This window comes from Nerophis lumbriciformis, linkage group LG32 (assembly GCF_033978685.3).
Source record: "Nerophis lumbriciformis linkage group LG32, RoL_Nlum_v2.1, whole genome shotgun sequence".
In the NCBI taxonomy this organism is placed as follows: domain Eukaryota; kingdom Metazoa; phylum Chordata; class Actinopteri; order Syngnathiformes; family Syngnathidae; genus Nerophis; species Nerophis lumbriciformis.
The window spans coordinates 18,888,504-18,899,729 of record NC_084579.2 but is presented as its reverse complement, the minus strand read 5'-3'; positions in this window follow the sequence as shown (position 1 = coordinate 18,899,729).

Sequence of the window (11,226 nt, the reverse complement as noted above, 5' to 3'; positions counted from 1 at the left end):
CCTTAGGAATAGGTAAAAGTGTTAACTAGTGGCACAGAAATGAGAAAATATCTATTACATAGAAAGAAAAGCCCCGTTTACACTGCACTGGGTTGTACGGTGTACCGGTATTAGTGTAGTATCGCGATACTAATGAATCATATTCGGTACTATACCGCCTCTGAAAAGTACCGGTCCAAACCTCCCCCCCGTCGTCGTCGTCGTCTCGTCATGACATTGCTGGTTTTACGAGCAGAGGAGCATGTTCGGCAGCGCACAATCATGGAGTACTTACAAGCAGACACAGTGTGTAGACAGAAAAGGGAGAATGGACGCATTTTGGCTTAAAAAGTAAAGATAAAGGTGAAGTTATAACATTGAAATGCCCTCAGGAAGAGGTGCTTTAAGAAATGGCGGCTAAAGTGCATCCGCAATCTGCAGTGTTTTAGCTACTTCTAAATCACTAATCCTCGTCTCCATGGCGACAAATAAAGTACGTTTCTTATAAGTATCATCCCTGCAGGACGAGGAATAGCTAAACATGCTTCACTACACACCGTAGCTCACCGGCGTCACAATGTAAACAAACGCCATTTGTTGATCTACACCTGACATCCACTGTAATGATACCAAGTACAGGAGCGTATCTAGTCGATACTACTATGATTACATCAATATTATTGGGCATCACATCTTCTTTCGTTTTTTAAGAATGTATATTATGTTTATAAACTCAGGAAATATGTCCCTGGACACACGAGGACTTTGAATATGACCAATGTATGATCCTGCAACTACTTGGTATCGGATTGATACCCAAATTTGTGGTATCATCCAAAACTAATGTAAAGTATCAAACAACAGAAGAATAAGTGATTATTACATTTTAACAGAAGTGTAGATAGAACATGTTAAAAGAGAAAGTAAGCAGATATTAACAGTAAATGAACAAGTAGATTAATAATTCATTTTCTACCACTTGTCCTTAATAATATTGACAAAATAATAGAATGATAAATGACACAATATGTTACTGCATATGTCAGCAGACTAAATTAGGAGCCTTTGTTTGCTTACTTACTACTAAAAGACAAGTTGTCTTGTATGTTCACTATTTTATTTAAGGACAAACTTGCAATAAGAAACATATGTTTAATGTACCCTAGGATTTTTTGTTAAAATAAAGCCAATAATGCAATTTTTTGTGGTCCTCTTTATTTAGAAAAGTATCGAAAAGTACCAAAAAGTTTCCAAATAATTTTGGTACTGGTACCTAAATATTGGTATCGGGACAACATTACTGCACACCAAATCAAATTTTTTTTTTTTTACTTCAAGTGACACAGATGCGATTTTTTTTGCCAGTCTAAACACTCCAAAGTGCTTCAAATCTGATCTTTTGGCATCAGATTTGGGCCACATCTGGATGTAGTCCAAATCCGATTTACCTAACACATGAAATGTGACAAGTTGAGGGGGCGCTAGAATGTTGAGTATCTTACAATGTGTTTTGTGGCAATTCCAACTTTGACCAAAGCGTCAGTTGCTATGTAGAGTGGCACTTTCCATCATTTTCAGCAGACTGCATTGCAAAATGATTAATCAACCCTCCTCTTCCTCTCAGGCAAGATCCACCTAGGAATACACTTAAATGAATCCCTTCTCTACTGTATATGACTCTTCATCAGCTTTAGGCGAGCTACGTCACTCGTGTGCGCGGGGAAAAGTCGCAGCCCGCCAGAGGAAGTGGATATTTCATCACAACATCCGGTTTCGGTGAGCAAAGTCTATTTTTGACGGCCAAATTTTTGATGCAGCACTAGTCAATAGTGCGCAAATAATAGGCAATATGTAATATATGAATACATATTTTGATTCCAAATAAAATAGCAATTTTTGAAGGACCGGAATTGACGCTGTGTGTATTTGCTTACATGTGAGTTGAACAAATAAAGCTAATGTAGATCCACGCTGATGTCCATGCCTCCTCTACTTAACAGCCATAACAAGATTAAAGCCCTCCCAAAAATATTACACAATATACATCCATTCATACATTATATTACTTTCATTTATTTTCACACTAATTTCTAAGGTGTGGCGACTTTTATTTTATTTTGTAGTAGTAGCGACTTCTTTCTTCATTTATGGAATCAGGTCAACTTCCTTTGTTTTCACTTTATTGAACTGCGCATGCAAGTGACGTCGAGGCCACATTGGGGCCACATTGGGGCCACATTGGGGAGTCTGACAAAGCTCACAACTTGCAGTAGAAACAGTCAGATGGAAAAAATCTGAATTTTGAAAAATCCGATTTGGGCCACTTTGACTGTTTACACTGCAGGCCAAAGTAACGTAAACAATAAATAAAAAAACATATATCAATGTTTATAATCATTTAAAAAAGTAAAATGCGCAAAATATATAAATAATTATAATGATTATATATTGTTTTAACTATTAAATGAACCTAAAATATGACTTGTTTTATCTTTGTGGAAAATATTGGACACAACGTGTTGTCAAGCTTATGAGATGCGATGCAAGTGTAAGCCACTGTGACACTACTGTTCATTTTTTAAATGTTTTTATTTTATTTTTTATAAATGGTTGTGGTGATAATGTAAATGAGGGATTTCTAATCACTGCTATATTGAAATAAATTAATATTGATACTGTTGTTGATATTATTCATTTGTGTTTGACTACTTGTGGATTGTTTTGTGTCATGTTTGTGTGTCTTCTCAATTGCTCTGTTGATTGCTATTCTGAATGTTGCTAGGCCGGGTTTGGTTTTGGAATTGGATTATTATGATATTATTGTGTATTGTTTTGTAGGACTGATTAATTTAAAAAATAAAAATAAAAAAATAAAGTAAAATAAAAAAAAAATAAAAAAAAATATATATATATATATATATTGATGAAAACATTTACATAATTGTTATAAACATGATACTGTAACATTGAAAAAGTTTACAGGAAGTAGACAGATGTTAGGAATATCCAACTAGTTCAGGGGTCGGCAACCCAAAATGTTGAAAGAGCCATATTGGACCAAAAATACAAAAACTAATCTGTCTGGAGCCGCAAAAAATTAAAAGCCATATTACATACAGATAGTGTGTCATGAGATATAAATTGAATTAAGAGGACTTAAAGGAAACTGAATGACCTCAAATATACCTACAAATGAGGCATAATGATGCAATATGTACATATAGCTAGCCTAAATAACATGTTAGCATCGATTAGCTTGCAGTCATGCAGTGACCAAATATGTCTGATTAGCACTCCACACAAGTCAATAACATCAACAAAACTCACCTTTGTGCATTCATGCACAACGTTAAAAGTTTGGTGGACAAAATGAGACAGAAAAAGAAGTGGCATAAAACACGTCCCCGAAAGTCAGAGAAAGTTGTACATGTAAACAAACTAAGGTGAGTTCAAGGACCGCCAAAATTAGTAGGACAAAACGGCGCTCGCCAAATACTTAAATCAGTGAAGCATGTTTAATATAAACAGTGTGCTTTATAACAATTAGGGAGGTTTGTGTCATGTTTGTCCTCCTACAGAAACCATATTAAAACAATTTATTTATTTTTTTTCCCCTCATCTTTTTCCATTTTTGAAAAAGCTCCAGAGAGCCACCAGGACGGCGCTAAAGAGCATGCGGCTCTAGAGCCGCGGGTTGCCGACCCCTGAACTAGTTCAAAGAAGTGGAGTGAATAGTCATTTATTATTTGCATTTAATGCGCTAATGCAGGGGTGTCCAACTTTTTACACCAAAGGCCACATTCTGCACTGCAAATTATTAGCCAGTTGCCAAGATTCAACATTTTATTTCTAGAAATTTCCATAGTTATAAGAGCGATTTACTTATATTCGGTTCTTTTAGCATGAATAATTATATTTTGTCAATTCAAGTTTAAAAATGTTGAAATTAAAAAAATTATAATAAAATATTTTAATTTTCCCCATATAAAAAATATTTTCTAAAGATTCTGCAACATCCCGAAGATGATTAATTAAGGAATAGCAACTCTTTAGAATAAAGTCCTGCTAATTTCTAGATATACAAATCTTTATTTAAAATGTCTTATAAAGTCAAATTACACATTAGCCATTTTGACATGTTCTAATTTTCAGGAACGGACATGCTCAGTCACGCCGGAAACATTCATAAAATAGCCGCAACATTGCATAAATCCAAATAGGGCTAGCGACTTGTCCAGGGTGTACCTCGCCTTCCGCTCGAGTGCAGCTGGGATAGGCTCCAGCACCCCCTGCGACCCCGAAAGGAAAGTAGGGCTGCACGATTTTGAGAAAAAACCAAAATTGGGATTTTTCTCTCAAAAATTGCAATCTTTATATGTCATACATATAAATGCATAAAACTGTGAAATTAAGGAGTGAATGAAGACAAGTTGCTTTTAGACTGTCAATCATTATTCTTGTCTCAAGGTGCCACACATTAGAACAATATGCAATAATTCACTTTAAAAATATTTGTCTCTCTGCAGACGGACAAAGAGCTTTTTGTCGACATCATGCTCTTAAACTGAAGAAGTAATCGATAAAAACTAATCATAATCCATCCATTTTCTACCGCTTATCCCTTTCGGGGTTGCGGGGGGTGCTGGAACCTATATCAGCTACAATCGGGCGGAAGGCGGGGTACACCCTGGACAAGTCGCCACCTCATCACAGGGCCAACACAGATAGACAGACAACATTCACACTCACATTCACACACTAGGGCCAATTTAGTGTTGCCAATCAACCTATCCCCAGGTGCATGTCTTTGGAGGTGGGATAACAATAATGCAAGTAACCATTTAAAAGGATGTACACTTTTATTTCTCATTACTGTATAATTGTTTACGATTTCACTGTAATTGGAAGGTAAATAATTGTGTTATCCTAAATAAATAAACAGAAAATAAAATTGACTAATTTCTGTTAGCAAAAATGTAACTTAAATAAATATTGAACATCTTAAAGTGCTTTTTTTTTCTCAGTTGAAAAAACTAAGACGAACGTTGTCATTTTGTTTATTGCCATCATGTGATCAGAGCATTCTCGCTCCTTCGACCGTGTTGATGGGCTCGTATTGCCCACCCGTTCATGAATTCACTATTATGTTACAAATACAGAACAAACAAATTGCTATGATATTAAAAAAGGGAGTACAGTTAAATAAGCTCTGCTTCTTCCTACTCCTTTTTCAATCAATTAATCCATCAATGTTTATTTATATAGCCCTAAATCACAAGTGTCTCAAAGGGCTGCACAAACCACAACGACATCCTCGGTACAGAGCCCACATAAGGGCAAGGGAAAACTCATCCCAGTGGGACGTCGATGTGAATGACTATGAGAAACTTTGGACATGCTGCTATAAAGCAACTGGAAATATGTGATGTAATACACTGTCATTTTTTGTATGCATGTTCGAACCAGCGATGAGGTGGCGACTTGTCCAGGGTGTACCCCGCCTTCCGCCCGATTGTAGCTGAGATAGGCTCCAGCGCCCCCCGCGACCCCAAAGGGAATAAGCGGTAGAAAATGGATGGATGGATGGATGTTCGAACCAACCAACCAATGTTTTTGCTCATTTTTCTTGTTTTTTGTTTTTGTTTGATTTGATTTTAAATGAGCATGAAAAAGGGCAGCACGGTGAAATAGGGGTTAGTGCATGTGCCTCACAATACGAAGGTCCTGAGTAGTCCTCGGTTCGATCCTGCACTCGGGATCTTTCTGTGTTGCGTTTGCATGTTCTCCCCGTGACTGCGTGGGTTCCCTCCGGGTAATCCGGCTTCCTCCCACCTTCGAAGACATGCACCTGGGGATAGGTTGATTGGCAACACTAAATTGGCCCTAGTGTGTGAATGTGAGTGTGAATGACTGAATGTTGTCTGTCTATCTTTGTTGGCCCTGCGATGAGGTGGCGACTTGTCCAGGGTGTCTAGGTTGGCCCATGTGCAGCTGAGCGACAGCACCCCCCGCGACCCCAAAAGGGACAAGCGGTAGAAAATGGATGGATGGATGAGCATGAAAAATGAGCCTTTGGCTACAATATGGCAAATTAACATTTTGATATGTCCATTAATGTGTATTGTCCCATGTACTATAACAAAGGAGTTGTAATACACAGTACTAGGGATGTCCCGATCCGATATTTGGATCGGATCGGCCGCCAATATTTGCCAAAAAATGCGTATCGGCAAGGCATGGGAAAATGCCGATCCAGATCCAGTTTTAAAAAAAAACTCCGGTCCGTGTTTTCCAACGCAGCGATTTAAATAATACATTCCACTTTTCTGCTGCGCCCCAATTTCCGTTCCGCATTTTCCAGCACACCTTCAACACATCCACAGGTCTGTGGATTCTCACGCAGTTGCTTTTAGCTGCTGGCATTACACGACAGGCTCTTCTCACTCTTTCCTGTGTCTCCCTCTCACAGACAGCGAGCGCACCTTCTTACACACGTCACATACTGTCACGTCATACGTCACATACGTATCGTCCTCTCCCAGCAGAGAGGTAGCAGCATGGCTAACGTTGGCTGTGATGCTAGCGCAGCCGTGTGACCAACGTTTCCTCTAAGGTGTGCGCCTGTGCAATTGCGCACTCGCACTGCTCAAGCGTCCTCTGCGCACGGCAAATCTATGCCACGCACAAAATCAAATAAAAAAATAAGCGCATAACAATTTTCGACACGACACAGACACGACAGAGGAAACAGTTTTCGTCATCAGTGTTCAAATATTGTAAGGTCTGTCGAGACGCTTATCTCCATTCGGTGCCACACGCCCACACCATCAAAATGCTGAGGCAAAAATTTCCACATCAATTTTTTTAGTTGTGATTTCCTTCTCTGCATGAAAGTTTAAAAGTAGCATATATTAATGCAGTATGAAGAAGAATGTTTTAATGTAGACATGCAAGCCTTGAAAGAAAATTTTGAAAATCAAGACTACATTTCCTGCAAATGGGTGCATTTCTACCCTATATTTTAACTTTAGATTTATTCTCATATCAAACTCTTTTGGCTGTCTTTTTGACACTTACATCTGGCGCCCCCCTCCACACCCTGGATTGTAAATAATGTAAATAATTCAATGTGATTATCTTGTGTGATGACTGTATTATGATGATAGTATATATCTGATAGTATATATCTGTATCATGAATCAATTTAAGTGGACCCCGACTTAAACAAGTTGAAAAACTTATTGGGGTGTTACCATTTAGTGGTCAATTGTACGGAATATGTACTTCACTGTGCAACCTACTAATAAAAGTCTCAATCAATCAATCAAAACACATAGAATCATCATACTGCTGTGATTATATGCATCAAGTGTTCATTCAAGGCTAAGGCAAAATATCGAGATATATATTGTGTATCGCAATATGGCCTTAAAATATCGCAATATTAAAAAAAGGCCATATCGCCCAGCCCTAGTTCAATGATGCCATTTCTGTTTGTCATGTATAATTTTGTCTATTTTGTGTTTATCCTTGAATAAACAGGTCAGTTTCTTGTTACCAACCATTGTGTATTATTCAAACTCCCCTAATTCAGCTGGCTAGTTGTTATCAAGAGTACTAAAACCCTTTTCAACATGATTCTGACAACTAAGTAGGCTAAATAACTTTAAACTTTAATACATGCTCGGATAGGCCAGTATCGGTCAGTATCGGTATCGGTCAGTATCGGTATCGGATCGGAAGTGCAAAGAGAATATCGGTATCGGATCGAAAGTGCAAAAACCTGGATCGGGACATCCCTACACAGTACAGGCCAAAAGTTTGGACACACCTTCCCATTCACAACACAACTGAGGGTCCGAACCCCATTGATAAAGCAAGAAATTCCACTAATCAACCCTGATAAGGCACACCTGTGAAGTGAAAACCATTTCAGCTGACTACCTCTTGAAGCTCATCGAGAGAATGCCAAGAGTGTGCAAAGCAGTAATCAGAGCAAAGGGTGACTATTTTGAAGAAACTAGAATATAAAACATGTTTTCAGTTATTTCACCTTTTTTTGTTAAGTACATAACTCCACATGTGTTCATTCATAGCTTTGATGCCTTCAGTGACAATCTACAATGTAAATAGTGTTACGGCTCAAGCACCTGCCAACGCACATTCAGCTGTGCGCTCCTCTGAGTGCACCGCTGGACACGCCCACGGGCGTTACTCTCCTGCTGCGGCCGCGCCTTTGCACTCAATCCGGAATCAACACCCCTGACGCTGATGAGGACTCCACTCCCTTCTTAAGGCAGCGTGTCCTGCGTTCCAGTGCCAGAAAGTAGCTACTTGTATCCGTACAGTAAGCCCTACACGTCTCTAACTCTCCTTGCCTATGTGCTTCCTTGCTCTCTGTGTCTCCCCTCCTCTGTGCTCACCGTGTCTTGTCCTGTGTTGTCGTCCTGCAGCTTCGTGTCATTCCCTGGTTTCGAGCTGTGTGTCTCGTCTCCCCGGATTTCCTCTGGACCTCTTGCTGCCTCCCTGGATCTTGACCTCTCGCCGTCCCACTACGACACCTCGCTCCAGCCCCTGACTACTTGCCTGTCTCTGGATCTCCGAGCCTGCCTAGCCCTTTCTGGACTTCCGCATCTTCCTCTACACACACCTTCAACACCTCCTGGTAAAACTCAAAATACAGTATAATCGCTTCACATAATAACACCACACTTCTTTGAATTAATTACACACATTCTATTATATTAATAAATACGCTGCAAGCTAAGCAACGTCCCTGTCTCCGTGCCGTCTCCTTCTCCACTGTACCGTTACAAATAGTCATGAAAATAAAGAAAACGCATTTAATGAGAAGGTGTGTTGAAACCTTTGGCCTGTACTGTACATCTATTAACAAGCTTATTGGTGTGTTTAGTGGGACGGGCGGAAGTTAAGCTGGAGAAAATGTGGCAGTTTCTGTGCTGCCCGGTAGCAAATGCGTCACGGACCGGTACCAGTCCACGGACCGGTGGTTGGGGACCACTCCTCTAAAGAATAGGAAGTAGAGATGTCCGATAATATCGGACTGCCAATGTTATCGGCCGATAAATGCTTTAAAATGTAATATCGGAAATTATCAGTATCGGTTTCAAAAAGTTTTTAACTTTTTAAAACGCTGCTGTACGGAGTGGTACACGGACGTAGGGAGAAGTACAGAACGCCAATAAACCTTAAAGGCACTGCCTTTGCGTGCCGGTCCAATCACATAATATCTACGGCTTTTCGCACACTCAAGTGAATGCAAGTCATACTTGGTCAACAGCCATACAGGTCACACTGAGGGTGGCCGTATAAACAACTTTAACACTGTTACAAATATGCGCCACACTGTGAACCCACACCAAACAAGAATGACAAACATATTTCGGGAGAACATCCGCACCGTAACACAACATAAACACAACAGAACAAATACCCAGAACCCCTTGCAGCACTAACTCTTCCGGGACGCTACAATATACACCCCCTGCAACCCCTACCCACCCCCCCTACCTCAACCCCGCCCACCTCAACCTCCTCATGCAGGGAGAGCATGTCCCAAATTCCAAGCTGCTGTTTTGAGGCATGTTAAAAAAAATAATGCACTTTGTGCCTTCAATAATAAATATGGCAGTGCCATGTTGGCATTTTTTTTTCCATAACTTGAGTTGATTTATTTTGGAAAACCTTGTTACATTGTTTAATGCATCCAGCGGGGCATAACAACAAAATTAGGTAAAATAATGTGTTAATTCCATGACTGTATATATCGGTATCGGTTGATATCGGAATCGGTAATTAAGAGTTGGACAATATCGGAATATCGGATATCGGCAAAAAAGCCATTATCTGACATCTCTAATAGGAAGGTTTGTTATTTATTGTCTTGTTGAAAGCCATCAGTGCATTGCACTCAAAGTAACACAAACAGTCAGTCAAATTATAATCCAAGTGCTTTAAATGGCAGTGAGCACTGACCTGCCCACTGACGCGGCCGCCGACTGACTTGACAAACCAAAAAAAGCAGCAGAAATCTGTCAGAACGTCGCCGTCCTCGCCTTCACACGGCAAACGAGGAGTAAACACTTCACACGGAAGCCTTTTGATGGGATGGGATTTGTAGAAAGTTATAAGCTGTCTCCGTGGAAGTCCCCTTTTTATTACACACTAGAGAAACGAGTGGCCTTTAATGAGGAGGGATGATTATGGTTCATGCGCCAGGACATCCCGATGATGTGACCGCCAAAACCCACGCTGAGTCACATGGCCCGCGATAGGCGAGGAGATGGCGGGCGCATGCAGGGGACAAACACGCACGCACGAGGCTGCAGTCGTGGACGACAACATTGAGGATATTTTCATCCTTCACATGCATTTTAATTTTGCATGGGTTATTTTCAGAAGTGAGTAGGAAGGTGCTACATTTACTTAATTACTTTTTCAATAAAATTGTACTTTAAATGTTACAGACATACATTTTGACTTTTACTCGCACACTTTTTGTGAAGAAGAAACACTACTTTTACTACTTTACATTGAGTTTCCTTCCGATCCCTACATTTATTTTTATCTTTTTACGTTTGTACAGTACCGTATTTTCCGGACCATAGGGCACACCGGATTATAAGGGGCACTGCCGGTCAATGGTCTATTTTCGATCTTTTTTCATATACAAGGCATTAAGGAGTCATATTATTTATTTATTTTTCTAAATTGAAAACACTTCCTTGTGGTCTACAATCTACACAACATGTAATAATGGTCAAAATGTTGCATAGATTATGTTTTACAGATCATCTTCAACTCGCTTTCTGACAGTCGCTTCAGGATGCGCCGTTTTGTGGGCAGTCTTATTTACGTGGCTCACCTTCGGCAGCGTCTTCTCCCCGTCATCTTTGTTGTATCGGTGTAGCGTGCAAGGACGGGAGTGGAAGACGTGTCAAAAGATGGAGCTAACTGTTTTAATGACATTCAGACTTTACTTCAATCAATAACGGAGCAGCATCTCCTCATCCGGAAACAAAAACCGTCCAACCAAAACTCTCTAATAACTAAAGTTCCTTGGGTGAATAATGTAAACTCACTACACCGGTATGTTTTAGCGCTTTCAAGGCGAGTTTACTGACGGATCATTTTACACTACTTTATATTAGAAATGGCAACAGTGGGGGATGAATGTCCCATAACAAGAAGATAGAGAAAAACAAGAAGCTTATCGACTACGGTGCT